The following is a 15,916-nucleotide window of genomic DNA, read 5'->3' as shown; positions in this document are numbered from 1 at the left end:
TTTCTCATTTTCTATTGGTTCCCCCCGAACAGAATGGCCAATTCTTTACGTTATGAAATATAGACACAGATTATAGAAACTATAGACGATACATATTGACTTCTATTCACGGCCACGGAAATTACTTTTCATACGTGCCTGAGAGTATGGCGTGTGGGCGAGAGAGACGGAGCAGGAGAGTGCGTGCGCGTGTACTGGGCGATGGCGCGTGCGTCATTTAAAAGATCAGATTGAGTAGGCTATTGCCGTAAAGAGAGAACATGGCATAAGGTACTAACAACTATTTAGCCACTTCCTATTGAATGAGGCTACATCATGCCGTTTTTTCAACATTTTGACTACTGTCTCGCATAGGAAGGGACTTAAAGTACAGTGGGTATTATTGTCGGATTTCTCTGCATCAGGAAACTGTGAATACTTTCCGATGCACTTGACTTTGCTCTAAAAGCTTGACCAAAGAAAACTGTGTTGACCAGTCTTCGGAACTTACACTTAACATTCAACCATCAGCTCTAATGCAGCCTTTTGCAGCACAGAAAGAGCAAATTAAAACATATATATTTATATAATACACATATTAGGCCTCACATTAACATATACATGCCAAGAGGAAAGTTTAAAACCTGTAAACTTTACATGTATGAATGCAATCCAGCCTATTTGTAGGCTCGAAGAAAACGGTGTTGACCTACTGTCTTCGGAACTTACACTTAACATTCAACCATCAGCTCTAATGCAGCCTTTTGTAGCACAGTTTAAAACCTGTAAACTTTACATATATGATTGCATTCCAGCCTATTTGTAGGCTTTTTCACGTAAGAACCATACTCATTTTCTTCAGAGTGCTAGTTTTAACTGAGTGAATGTAGTTGATAGTTCACTTTAAAAGGAAAATTACATGGTTGCAACAAAACTGTCCATGCACATTTTAAAGAACATCATGGATCAAGCACAAAAAAGTCACAGTACTTATTTCCATTCTGGTCCTTGTTGTAGGCCTAGATGTTGTTGAGATGTGCGTGCCCTTGGGCCTTGGAGATAGTGAAGTACGGCAATTGCGGCATATACAAAGACATAAAATGTCAATATACATCAACTATTCACATTGGCCATTAATAGGCGTACGATAATCATCCTTTTGCATAGGCCTATACTTATTTCATCATATTGTTGAAGAGTGAAATGATCAAATGAATAGGATTCCTTTTCATTATTTTGTATCTTTTATTTGAATAAGAAACAGAAATGCTTGGACCAACTGTTTGATCGATTGATTGTGTACATATTTCTATCAGAAATAGAAAGGTTGACACCATCATTGAAGAGAAGCCCAGTGGCGGGTGCAGTACGCCCTTGTAACGACTTGATTCACTCCTCTGCCTTCACTCTAGCATCCATAGCTGTTTAACGACCAGACTCCTACCTTCCACCACCTACCTCCCAAGCCCCTCAAACCACTTCTTTGTAGCACAATTGGCTTGTAATGAATTAATAGCATCAACTGTCGCCTAGATTCTAGAGAGAATCAGTCGAAAAAATCCACAGGACAGCCCAAATGGATGCCTAAAGGAGGGTGTGTAAATATTGTGTCCAAATTTCAAATCCTTAATCTGATTATTCCTACTAGTTAGTCAAGTTGCTCCATCCCTTAAACATGTAAAGTCTCGATTTTTGCGTGGTTGCTCACTTTCTCATCCTTTTATGTCACAATCATCCAACTAATGTAGTTAATCCGAGACCATTTGCCCTGGCTTTGGGCTTGGCTCCAGCAACACCTACCAACCCATTCTAACACTATGATTTCCAGCCAAGGCTCCTCCAGGGACGGCCCATCCCAATAGTCAGCCCCACTGCCCACTAAGCCCCTGTTCAGTAAAAATGTACACAACACTATCCTCTGGAATGTCGGCTTTCCCAACTCCTTTTCCCAGCCAAGTGGTTTTTTCTTTTCTTTTTTCTTCCTTTGCATGAGGTAGCGAGTGCCGCTATTCCCCATTGGAGGGTTTTACATGTCAGGTCATGCAGGTGCTGTTCAAATACACACACACACACCCACACACACACACACACACAAACACACACACACACACCGGCACCACCTCTTCCATTTTCTCTTCTTCTCCTTCTTCTTCTTCTTCTTCTTCTTCTTCTTCTTCTTCTTCTTCTTCTTCTTCTTCTTCTTCTTCTTCTTCTTCTTCTTCTTCTGTGGTACGATGTGTGAGCTGTCACATTCTTAGTCAGACCTCAACTCCTGTAAATAAATGAATAACAAAGTAGCTTGTTGTGTGGCATTGAGTGGCATATACTAGGATATGTTATAGTGTGTGTCTGTGTGTTAATACATTGTTATGCATGCATGTGTGTGTGTATGTTTGCGTTTGTCTCTGCTTGTGTGAATATAAGCCTGTGCATACGTACGTATGTTAGGGTTGGGACATTTTATGATAGAATGGCAGGCAATCTAAATTTTTTCTCTCTCTTATTCAAATTTCTCTCTCAATGATGGTTTGTACTTACTTGCCGCTGCAGTCATTTGAGGCGAAGGAATTTGATCTGATGTCAGCCATCAGTGGGATGTGCTTGAGCACAAAGAGTATGACAGTGAGGGCACTTAAATCGCAACTAGCGCAATCACCGCCAGTGGGCTAGTTAGAAAAAATATCACATATAATGTATGTGTCTGTGTGTGTGTGTTTACGTGCACTCGGGTGTGTGTGTTTGTGGGTGTGTGTGCGCACTTGTGTGTGTGTTTGTGTGTTCTTTCTGACCTTTTTCCTCTAACTGGAGAATTGTGCCAAATATAACTAATTTCAGGTTCAGATTCAGGTTACTTTATTGATCTTGGTGGAAATTATATTAATTTATTATTTGTGTGTGTGTGTGTGTGTGTGTGTGTGTGTGTGTGTGTGTGTGTGTGTGTGTGTGTGTGTGTGTGTGTGTGTGTGTGTGTGTGTGTGTGTGTGTGTGTGTGTGTGTGTGTGTGTGTGTGTGTTTGCTTGATAGCTAGTTCTGGTATAGTGTGTGTTGGTGGATTCTTTTCATACACAGGTTACTCATTAATTTGCAGGAGAGAGGGAGTAGTGTACAAGGAAGGGATGGACTTTGCGAACACACAAACACAAACACACACATACACACACACAATCAGTATCTACTCTGCCCACAAGTCTATTTGATTTACTCATAACCTGCTCCTTCTTCTGTGGCCTTTTATTTTGAACTCAAAACAGGTCCCCAGTACCTTTCTAGTGCCGGGCAGATCTAGTACTGATCACACTGGAGAGTGTGAGAGGCTTTGAATCTGGGCCTTAAGCTATTGTTGACTTGAAAGTCAAACTATGAGCCGTGTTGAGACATATTTGCCCTGTCATCTACAACCACATGCCGAGGACCATCTAACCCTCAATTTGCCTCCCCAGGAGTCTTTGAATAACCGACTAATAAGCTGCTGAGAAACGTTGACTATAGCGCACACACACTTACTCAAACAGACTCACACACACTCACAAATGTGCATCCACACATGCACAGGCAAAAACGCATGAAAGCACACACACATTCTCCCCCACACACACACAACCACACAACTGCACAGATACTTACATATGTACCAGCACATGCATGCACACACACACACACACACACACACACACACACACACACACACACACACACACACACACACACACACACACACACACACACGCACACATGCACACATGCACCAATGCATAAGTGGGAAGTTCACATGCATGGTAGCTGTAAAGTTGTGCACTTGTTAAGCTCCTTGTCAGCACATTTGATCAAAAAGTGAGGACCTCTTGTATCTAAATGTGGTTACTTACTATGGAACCCAATTACGATGCAATGTAGGATTTAGTATTAACAAGTGGTGGAGTTGCAGTTTGCGACCAACTGAACATCCCCTATTACTATTTTGAAATGTAACTGATGTTTTTATCAAAAGCGACTTCCAGTAAATGTTCCAATACATCTCATTGATGAGCATGTATGAGTGAGGGCATTTTCTCATAGCCCCATATTGCTCCACATTTGTGTTACCAAGAGATCTGAACTGATAAGGAAATTCCTTTTCCTAGAGACAGAGAAATTGCATCTCAAATAATCAGAGAGCAATCATTAGTATCAGTTCTATCCCCCTGGCTAAGCTAGCATGGGATAGCAATATGCCTGGAGGGAGGGTTACACACACACACACACACACACACACACACACACACACACACACACACACACACACACACACACACACACACACACACACACACCATACATACATACATACATACATACATACATACATACATACATACATACATACATACATACATACATACATACATACATACATACATGCGCATAAACAGCTCTGCGCACACATACAAACTCACAAACACACAATGGATCTAATTAAATCTATGAAATGCATTCAGTTCATGAAAGGAACCTTAGGAACATCCAGATTCTCTCTCTCTCTCTCTCTCTCTCTCTCTCTCTCTCTCTCTCTCTCTCTCTCTCTCTCTCTCTCTCTCTCTCTCTCTCTCTCTCTCTCTCTATCTCTCTTTCTCAATACCTCTCACTCTGTCTCACTATGCCATTCTGTCTCTAGCTATCTCTCTTTCAATGAAGATGATACCTTATCTAAGTCATAACTACATGTTTCAGTGGGGTGGGAGGATGTTAAATCCATAAACCTGGTTTCTATGATCTTTTTTAATGCCTCCATCGCTATTTAACTGCCTGACGAGACAGAATGGTTGATCGCTATCAGGGCTTTGACGCCTAACATTCTGCCCTGCTCAAGCGCCAAACACAATTATTGAGCGTAAATTAAATCGCAAACTAACTAACTAACGAACAAACTAGTTAACTAATTTACTGGCTTACTCAATAAAAAATGCTTAAGCATTAGCTAACAAATTAATCAGCTAAGTAACAAACAAATTATTAGACTAGGGAGAAACAGGACTGATATCTGATAGGACTGATATCTGACAGCGGCCCTTTTCACTTCTCAATCTGTCTGTCTGTTTTCTCTCTCTCTCTCTGTCTCTCTCTCTCTCTCTCTCTCTCTCTCTCTCTCTCTCTCTCTCTCTCTCTCTCTCTCTCTCTCTCTCTCTCTCTCTCCACCCACTATTCCTCTTTTCAGCCTCTTTTCAGTTTACAGTGGATGTGCAGGCTTTCAAAACCATTGTGTGTGAGTGTGTGTGCAGCACACCCTGAATATGTATAATGAAGGCCAGGAAGCAGAATGTACGGTTGGGGATGGAAGGAGTGAAGAGATGAGGAGGGGGAAAAAAGGTGAAGGGGCTTTCCTCCCTATGCAAACATATGTGTGTGTGTGTGTGTGTGTGTGTGTGTGTGTGTGTGTGTGTGTGTGTGTGTGTGTGTGTGTGTGTGTGTGTGTGTGTGTGTGTGTGTGTGTGTGTGTGTGTGTGTGTGTTTGTTCATGTGGGGTTGTGTATCATTGCTTGTTTGTGTTTGGGAAGTGCATGCACACCTATATGTTTCCTGCAGATTCTTATTGACTTCCTGTTCGATGTGTGATGTTCATATGTGTTGATTTGTGTGTGTTCCTGAATGTGTGAGTGCATGTGTGAGTGTTTACCAATGCTATTGGCTTTAGGAGTGTTTGAGTGCTACACCCTCTCATCAACCTGTTTAACTTCTCCACTAATCTGAGACCTATAAGTAATCGCTTGACATATTTGCTGAGGCTTTGCCCTGCATTGGGTTCCAACACAGAGCCACACGTGCACATTAAACACACACACAAACATGAAGTCAGCCGGTACCCATCGTAAATACATGGATGCTAATTTAGTTACCACTACAGCTCCATACGTGTTAATAAAAAACGAGCATGGACATGCACAATATATCATCAGAGTAATTAGCTTATGAGCTTATATAGGACAACTCCTTTGTGTGTGTGTGTGTGTGTGTGTGTGTGGGGGGGGGGGGTGTGGGTGTGGGTGTGGGTGTGTGTGGGTGTGTATGAGTGTGTGGTCAAATTTTCTGCATGTCTGTGCTTGTGAAAACTTATTTGTCTATGTGTGTGTTTATGTGTGTATATGATTCTATTTCCATGCATAAGGCACACAAGACCAAACAGGTGTCAGTCTCCTCCAACCCTGCACGCAAGCTCTCTCTCACATCCACACATATACTAAATAATATACATATTTATGTATGTGCAAACACCCGAACACACACACACTTACTTACTGCTTGCTGCTTATGGCTGTCCATCGTATTCGATGATGTCGTTGCTCCACTTAAGCTGGGTTAGTGTGGGGGGTTTCGTTGATGCCATTTGACGCGACCTGCATGGTTTACCACATGTGGGGCAGATGTAGTCTCTACATGAGAGGGGGGCCCCTGCATTTCGCTGTTGTCTCTGTTTTCTTCTCTCAGTGGTCTGCTCTGCCCTGTAGGTGTGCCCCACCCTGGTGGCTGGCTGAGCACCATGTGAGACGGTTGGCAGCCAGGCTTTCAGGGGATGTTTGCTGGATGCCACAGCGCTTCAGGAGGTTGTTGAGGTGGTCCTTGTATCGTTTTCGCTGTCCCCCAGCAGAAGTTTGCCATAAGGAAGAAGTTTGCCATAGAGGATCTGATGGGGGAGATACTGGGTGGGCATGCAGATTTCACAGCCCACCCAACACAGGTGTCTTTGGGCAAGGAGCACCATGATGACATGAGGGACCTTGTCCATCCAGGACAAGCACAGAATCTTTTGCAGGCAGCGGATGTGAAATGCCTCAAGCGTTCTTATGTGCCTTTTGTATGGTGTCCAGGCTTCCAAGCTTTATAGCAGTGTGGACAGACAGACTGCTTTAGTTGAAACGGTCAGGTTTCTGTTCTGGAAGACTCTGTTTTTAAGCCTACCGAAGGCAGAAGAGGTTAGAGCTATGCGGAGCTGGATGTCACCGTTGAGCTTCTGGCCGTCAATGGTAAAGATAGGCACTTCCGGTTGGTGGGATGATTGTCGCACAATGATATGGGTTTTGGGAGTGTTGACTTTGAGTCCAAGGGCATTGTATATGGAGGTAAACACATTTAGTGGTCGTTGCAGAGCTTCTGGTGTGTGAGCAAGTAGCGCTCATTCGTCAGCAAACTGGAGCTCCAGTATCTGTTGTGTGCTGATTTTGGTGGTGGCCTATTGGCTCCAGATATTGAACAGATTTCCGTCCAGTTGGAACTGGAAGTGAACGCCATCTGTGGTTTCCAGGGCTTTGTTTGATAGGAGAGTGACTGCTGACAGGAACTTGTTGAATATGACAGGGACTAAGACACATCCTTGCCTGACCCTTACTTCCACATTAAAAGAGGATTCCTGGCCTCCGATGCAAAGACCGGCATCATTCCATCGTGGAGTTGAATGTTGAGGAACTTTGGTGGAACCCCCATCTCTCCCAGTATGCACCATAGGAGTTTCCTGTTTACTACATGGACAGGTCGATGAAGGCTACGTACAGATCTTTTTGATGTTCTCGGCATTTCTTGTACTTCCCTAACTACAAAGATCATGTCTTTTGTACTGCAGTCTCTCCTAAAACCACACTGTGATTCTGGTAGGACGTCTTCTGAAATATGAGACACTAGGCGGAAGAGCATGACTCGCACTTACACTTGGCCAGGAAAAGAGAGTAGGGATTTTACAGCTTTGTCACCCTTTCTCTTATAGATGGTAACTATGTCTGCATCCTTACACTCCTGGGGATGATTTCCGAGGACCGGATGGCATTTATCAGATGGTGTAGTCGACGGGTGAGGAGGTATCCACCATGTTTAAATACTTCAGCAGGGATTCCCTCGGAGCCAGCACATTTTTTTTTTTTTTTAGGCATTTGATGGCTTTGTGAACCTCAGTGAAGCTGGGCGGGGAATCCAAATGGTGGACAAGGGAGATGTTTAGGAAATCTGTGAGTATGTCTTGGCTGGAAGGGTTTTCGGCGTTGAGGAGAGTATTAAAATGCTCGTCCCATCTGTCCAGGATCTGTTGTTTGTCCTTGTGTAGGGTGAATCCATCAGTGGATCTTACTGGCATTGTGCTTTTCCTGTGTGGGCCATAGATGGATTTGATGTCATCATAGAATCCATGAGATTTGTTTGTTTCAGCGTAAAGTTAGATCTTGCTGGCTTTCCTGGTCAACCAGTCATTTTCCATGACTCTGAGGGTGCGCTGGACTTCGGCTCTGATGGAGATGTAGTGCTCTTGATCTAGAGGATTGCGGGTTAGCTAGGAGAGCGGCATGCACTTTGAGTTTTGATTAGAGGAGGTTGTGAATATCCGGTGCAGTGTTGTCAAACCAGTCTTGGTGTTTACACTGACTGAACCCCATTGATGACTCTGCTGCCTGATGAACGGCAGTACGTAGGAATTAGAGCCCGACCGATATATCGGCATTTTTCAAACTATTCGGTATCGCATTTATAATGGCCGATGAATGAATATGAATATGAATATTTAAAAAAAAAAAGGTGTTTTTTTTTTTGCGGTTGCTCTAACGCCCCAAACCCGCTGATTCAGCCAGAGTTAGGCAGAGTGAATGACGGAGATCGACGGAGATCATCGGTGTTGTTCATGTGTGCAAGTGTGTTCATGGTAAGTTGGCAACTGTCACGAGACATACATTGCTTGAATAACAATTAAAAGAACATCCCCATCAATTCTCTAAAGTCGATAAGCATGACTTAATTCATGAGGGCTGAACGATTTATCGTTTTCTGATCGAAATCACGATTTCAGACAACGCGATCTCGGGATCGCCAAAGACACGTTTTTTTCGGTTTTACTGTGCGTTCACGCGTCAACGTAGAGACGCGAATCGGGCGAATTAATATAATATAATTGTATATATAATATCATGGCCAAAAGCTGTGTGAGCCTCCGGATGGCCGTAGGGCTGGGAGCTCTCTTCGAGAGGTTTGTTTACCGGCGTTTGTTTACCGGCGTTGCTATGGTTAACAGCGTTAACATGCGTTCAACAGCATAGACATCTAATAGATAGACGGAGCATTGGCTGCTGGGACGCGAGAAATACGGCCGCCATCTTGGAGTGGTCAACCGGGAGCAGCAACAGCAGCAGAAACAGGATGCCGGGCTGTTGTTCAGCGTATTCCTGCTCAAATCGGCGGACAATCCATAATAGGAATCGGGGGATTACTTTTCACAAGCAAGATTTAACATTACCGTACTATTGGTATAATTAGTATTGAATAATAAAACACGCCAAACCATGTGGCCTTTATCATAGCTACACGTATGACAAAAAACCGCATGAAAATCAGTGGTATTCAGTGAGGTATGATTAATTAAATGCGCAGACAGTTCATTGCTCCAGCCAAACGGATTACACTGAGAGGAGCGGATGACCACTCCAAGATGGCGGCCCCGCGTCTCGTCAGCTCCAGTACGCGGTAGCATTCGATGCTCCGTCTATCATATAAGATGTCTATGTTCAACAGCGTGGCCACTGAGTCACATGTGTAACATAACAGCCAATCAGCGTTCAACCGTCAAACTCAGTGCAGTTCAGTCCGGGGTGAACTGCAGCATGGAGGAGAAAGTGAATGTTGCCGTTTGCGACACCCGGAGCTCTATATATAATATAATAGTATGTAATATAATATTTGTATCTATAATATCACGGCCAAAAGCTCTGTGCGCCTCCGGATGGCCGTAGCGCGGGGAGCTCTCATAGGGATTGGGCTTCTCGGGGTTTGTTTCCCGACGTTGCTATGTTTCCGGTCTTGTGTGTTCCAACGGTTTATTAGGTAGGCCTATCTAATAAATCTCTGTCTATTCAATACTTCATTCACTGCCTCTTCCGTGGTCATTACAATATTATGAATAGACTGCGTTGGGTTCTCCGACCTCTCTCCCTTTGTTGTTATACTCTAATGCACAAATTAACTAAAAGAGCCATCTTTGACTGTCTTAAAAAAAAAAAAAAAAAGTAGTAGTACTTTTCTTAGTTAAGACAGTCAAAGATGGCTCTTTTAGTTAATTTGTAACAACTGCAGTTGGTCAAGGAGTCTACATGCATGTTCTTAATAAATACATTTAAAATCAATTCTTAACTTTAGTTTTTATTCTTAAATTAGAGTAATGGCATGTAATGTTTTAATGGTATGATGTCATGTTTGTAAATATTACCGTACATTGTGAATATTGCACTGAAGCTTGATTTGAAGAAAATCGAAATCGCAATATCTGCCAGAAAAATCACAATTCGATCTTTTCCTGAAATTGTGTTGTTACGTGTCAGCTGAGAGTGAAAAGGATTTAAAGGAACTACAAATAACCAATGTTAGGGAAATCTGTTTGTTTTGTTGCGCGTTTCTGGATTTTCTTTTATATATATATCGGCCGATATAGGAGTCTGCATATGGCAACAATCCCATTCTCCTCCATGTCGCGGTTCAATCTGGACTCAAAGCCAAAGTTCCTTTCCCCAGATTCCTTCTCCACCATGGCCGAGATAACCCCCACTACGAGTCTTTACTAAATAAGTACCAGAGAGTGGGAGAACCCGACGCAGACTTTAAGATTGATAAGATCAGAGAATTTCCCCGTCAGTTCGGCCGCAGCTGATGTGACCGAAGTTTCTACTTCACTACCTTTTTGATGACCAACATTTAGAAAAACTTTTACTTTTAATTCAGCCTTGGGTGAAATCGAAGTGTTACACCTTTCCAGGGGCGGATCTAGAAAAATATTCATGGGGTGGCAAGAGGGGGACAGGAGATTTTGAGGGGTGGCACCCTCTGGCAGAAGTATACAGTATGCCGATTTAATTAAAGCCATATCAATCAATATTTACTTGGAAAGCCCCCACATTTAGATATTTTGACTCAATAACATTATATTTAATTTATAAACATAAAAGGTTTCAGACAAAATTTAATAAATTATTACTGAATAATTACAAAATCAACCTGCCTTACAACAAACACCTGCACTATTACACCAGCAGGGGCATGGGGCTAAAAATATATACAAAGAAAGCTGCAATATGTACTTTAGTTAACAATAAGTTGGTATTTGTCCATGAGATATTCCTATCAGATGTCAATCATCAGTCCAACTTGAGTGCAAATATCACTTTATTCACCGATTCCAATAATTTACAGACAATGCCACCCTCAAAGTGCGGTGACATAGAATAACTCCCAAAGTAGAGTGTATTACCTGCATGCTTGGAAGAGCCAAATGGGGATTCAGGGGAAGTGCTATCAAAGATTTCCCTCTCTTTCTTTTTTTATATCTTTAATTTCTAAGTATTTTCAAGACCTTTTTGGTTTACCTTATTTATTTTTTTTGCTCTTGATGTGAAGCTTGTTTTATTATTAATTATTGATGACTTATATTGGTTTATAAAAGTTCAGACAGGTGTGCAACCAAGTAGATTAGAGATGGCCATTTGTAAATAATTTACAGAAGATGACTTGCATTTTGTTGTCCAAGTACCTGTTACTTGGTTCAATGACAATAAAGTTTGATATAATCAAATCGAATGACTGTTGATACAAAAGGAGGCACATGAAGTTAACGGTCAGGAAAACCAGCTGAGTGTAGAAGGGTTTGTGTTTGTTAGCGCGTCTTTAGCGCGGACTGCAATTCTTATTGCAGCCTGCAGGGTTATGAGAGAAACATACGGAGGGACGCGGTCGTTGAGCTCCGCCGCCCCACATTGCATGACACGTTAAACTTAACTAGAATCGCCACCATCAATTTGATATCAACAGAACAAAAATAGTTGGAAAGCCTACAGAAACTATAGATAGTTAATGTGACAATCACATTATTAAAAATAAACTTGGAGCAATGATTTACTGAGGAACTATTTTTTTGGGAGAATGCAGGGAGTTCGCCGCCCCACCTGCCCATATGGACGGCACGCGCCTGCTATGCAGCTATAAGGCATTCCAATCTTAACTTAAGTCTTTAACTATGATGTTTCTGTAATACACAGCCCTGCTCTTTTCTAATTATTATAATTTCTTCATAGATAGACGGTTGATCAGTATTACCTCAAGAATGTAGTCTCTCTGCCACGCCGCTTGCTTCGTTCGTTTGGAGGACTCTCGCACCTTCTTTGTATTCAAAATCAGTGCCGGCGGGAGTCTCGGGTAGGGGGGGGGGGGGGGGGGGGGCAGGCAGGATGGGGCAATATTTCCTGGTTGCATTCACTTGCAGTCGGACTTTTGAAACTCGCTTTTGTAAAAAAAAAAAAAAAAAGAATTTGGCGCTGCCAACTGGGGTGGCAGGGCTTTTTTTAGGGTGGCAGTGGCCACCCCATGCCACCCCAGTAGATCCGCCCCTGCACCTTTCCTGCTGTCGATTCCCAGACCGTAATTCGGTATGGGAGTAATTCCGATAAGTCTGATACATGACGATTAACCCCCGATAACATAGCCTGCATTATTTCAGTGCCCCGCTCCCACTATGATAACGCTAAATGATAGGTCTTATGTAACCCTAAAATTAGACATCATACAATAAATTAAAATACATAAGTTCACAACTGCACGCATGCATAGAAAACGTTTTTATTTTATTTTTATGTCCTTTCCTGATGTCGGCTCCCAGATCGTAGTCGAGGAGCGCAGGGGAGACGTTCCCTGATGTGCTGATGTTCTCTCGGGCCGGTTACATCTTTCACTTTTCCCGGCAGTGGGTCTGCTTACAGGTCGGAATATGGTCGGAATGAAGCGGTCACCGATTCTTCACAGTCTGGGTACTTTATTCGTAGTACCACTAACTTCACAGTACACGTTTGCACGGACACAACCGGACTCGCTCATTACTTCACTCAACTGACGCTACCTACCGCTCGCTGTCCCCACTCGTCCAGGTGTTTTTCCATGATTCAATGGCTCAGGGTTTTCAGGGTTGTCTTAGCTGTAAAACAGACCTTTACATGGGCCTTCTCAGTGCTATGTGTTCCTGGCGTTGCACAACCTGGTGCCGTGTCCCAGTGCTCTGAGGCTGTTTGCCTGTGCTTCCAGTGGAAGGATATGGGCACAGACACGCTCTTTGGCTCTCACCGTTGACGTACTCGGCTGGCTCCCATTTCCTGAATCATTCGCTGAACCTCTGACACAGACTGAACTGCATGCACACACTTGCACCCAAACAAACAAAGGCGCGCATATGCCCCCACACACACACACACCAGCTCAAACACTTGCTCACATACACAATCACTTTGAGTGAAGGACTGCTTTGCTATAACACAACCCTTAAGTATCCCCCTGCACGATCACACAGGAGGGAGTGCTGTTCACTACAGGTGTGAATCGATCGTAGACAAAGCACACCTTTAAAGTAAACCCCTGTAAAGCAGTGCTGTTATAATCTATATCAGCACTCATGGAATGCCTCTTGTCCAATAAAATTACGGTGGTTCGGAATTAAGTATTGTACAATAAGAAAAAACACTGGTGCTGCCTTTCAGTTTCATCAGAAAGATTGTTTTGTTAGCGTGCTTGTTTCTGTGCAATGGAGCCTTCTCCAGTGAACAGAGGGAGGAAGATCCTCCTTAACATTGTTGAGAATAAAAAATGTAGATTGCCCAGACAACTGTTATGAATTAATGGCCTTAAATTGACTACTTTAATACCTTTGTATATGTAATGTTCATTTTGCTGGGTAAAGGAACATTAGCACCCCCTATCGCCTATTGACAATGATTTCAGGGCGGCCGGTGAATAAAATGGGGTTCATTGGGAGAGAGGAGGAAAGTCCTCTGAGTGGTTGTGACTAGCTAAGGGATCTGGATCGCGTCAACGTCTATTCACAAATAGGCTGAAGCCCTGGCTGCGCTATGAACCAATAAGCAGGCGCCCTTGTTTTGGAGCAGCACGGAGGGAGGGGTTGTCCCCTCAAGTCTAGGCTAATGCCGCTTTTCCACTGCATGGTACCAGCTCGACTCGACTCGACTCGACTCGACTCGACTCAGCTCGCATTTTTGGCGTTTCCACCGCGAAAACATGGTATCTGGTACCTGAAGTGGCTGCTTTTTTTAGTACCGCCTCGCTCTAGGTTCCAAGCGAGCTGAGCCGATGCTAAAAGGTGACGTCGGCAAACGGCCGGCCACTGATTGGCCAGAGAGTGTGACGAAGTCACGAGAGCGACATGGCAACCATGCTGGTAACAGCCATAGCAGCGCCGCAGCCAACATATTCCACTTCTTCAACTTCTTCAACATGCCAGCTAATAATACGAACACGAATACCATCGCATCAGTGTCCTCCATTGTTGTTATGTGGGTTCTGTCCATGTGTGGGTTGCGTTGCGTAGGTGTTGTTTGCGTCGCGTACAAAAATACGTCACGGCCCTTTCGCGCAGCCGACCCCGCCCACGTCCAGGAGGTACTATTTGCGGTGGAAAACGACCCGTGCTGCTACCGTGTCAAGTCGTGTCGAGTCGAGTCGAGTTCGCTGTGGTTCGGTTTGGCTCGGTTCGCTTATAATGGCGTTTCTACCGCCAAAAGTTGGGCAAGGTCCCAAATAAACGCGCTGAGCCTACATCTTTTTAGACACCCCTGTGTTTGGTTACCAAGCCGTCTGAAAGGTTGGCGAAAAGGCTACACATGCCGTAATTCTGAAATCACTTAAAAGAATATCCCGTTTGGTATGACCAGGTCACTGATATCTTTGCACCAGAAACTGCGAGGAGGATTGACTTGATAAATGAAGTCCCTCAATCTTAATTTGCTTAACACCATGACCAACATTCTGAAACATCCATTAACATTTGCCTCAAAGCTTACAGCCTATGTAAATAGTTGTGAAATAATGTTATTTTTGTTCTTTTAATTGTTTGTTACTGTGACCGTTCTGTTTGATATTGTGGAAACGATGTTATTGAATGATTCCAGAGCATTGTGCATTTTAAATGGCATAACTTTTGGTCTTGTGTCTTAATTTTCCTTAAAACAATTGTAGCTGAAAATAAACATAGACAAATTACAGCCAATAGCTTCAGTCATTGTTTGCAAAAATAGGCCCAGTATTTTTTTTAGTTTTACAAATCAAGAGTAGGCCTGATTTAACTAATTGGCTTTGCTTCCTTTCCTTCTGCCTTTGTAGTCCAAGACATGCTGCTCACCAGCTTTCAAAGTAGGCTACAATACTGCTGCTTGTGGATTCTTAAAAATTTTATTCACATAATTATCCCTCCGTGCTATTTTGTAGTTCACCAGAACACCCTGAAACAACTTGAGTCTCGCATACTTATGCCACCATACGCCACTAACACAGCAATCTTTAAAAAAAATACCAGCCGCCACGGAATTATAGTATATATTGTATATACATGTTAAGTAATTATTTTGTCATGTAGGTAATCACTTTGTTTCCAAAGCAACCAACCTTTTGGGGTAGTTGGAATTCTCTCTGAATGATGGGTATATTGTGTATAAATAAATAGTTTTTTGATGTTGTGTTCACATTTGCCTCAAATTATATTTAAAGAACCCATCTGATCACAACTGTAGGTACTACATTTAAATAAACAGCAGATGTTTTGAAGAAAAAGGTAGCTATGCAAAGGAAAACAAAAAAACAAACAACTGCCTTGTTGCCTTGGTCACCATAGTAACAAGGTCAGCTGTGGTCAGGCATTGGGCATGGCACTGCATGCCAACTAAGCAGAAGGCAAGAGTAGTCGAAGACCCCACGTCACCTAGATTAAACTTTCCTAAAAGGTTTCAGTGACTGCCATTCAATTTTGAAGATATTAACACAAAATTAAAAAGACAGAATAAGATAGACCAATAGTAGTAGTAATGGGAGAGAGAGAGAATCTGAGCTGAACTACTCTATTCTGGGCCAGTAGAGTAAAGCAATCATTTCGAGTGTCGATGGCAAATGTGTGTGTGTG

The 15,916-nt window shown here is 42.9% G+C and overlaps 1 protein-coding gene across 1 annotated transcript in view; it reads left to right on the top strand.

Moving 5' to 3' along the window:
• The window catches only part of septin9a (septin 9a), an 85,184-nt gene that overhangs the window by 366 nt on the left and 68,902 nt on the right, over positions 1–15,916 (top strand). The gene's annotated exons all lie outside the window — the stretch shown is intronic.

The sequence above is a fragment of the Gadus morhua genome, chromosome 2, assembly GCF_902167405.1.
Source record: "Gadus morhua chromosome 2, gadMor3.0, whole genome shotgun sequence".
NCBI classification, from domain to species: domain Eukaryota; kingdom Metazoa; phylum Chordata; class Actinopteri; order Gadiformes; family Gadidae; genus Gadus; species Gadus morhua.
The sequence above is the reverse complement of the archived record's forward strand: the minus strand, read 5'-3'. Positions and strand labels throughout refer to the sequence as shown.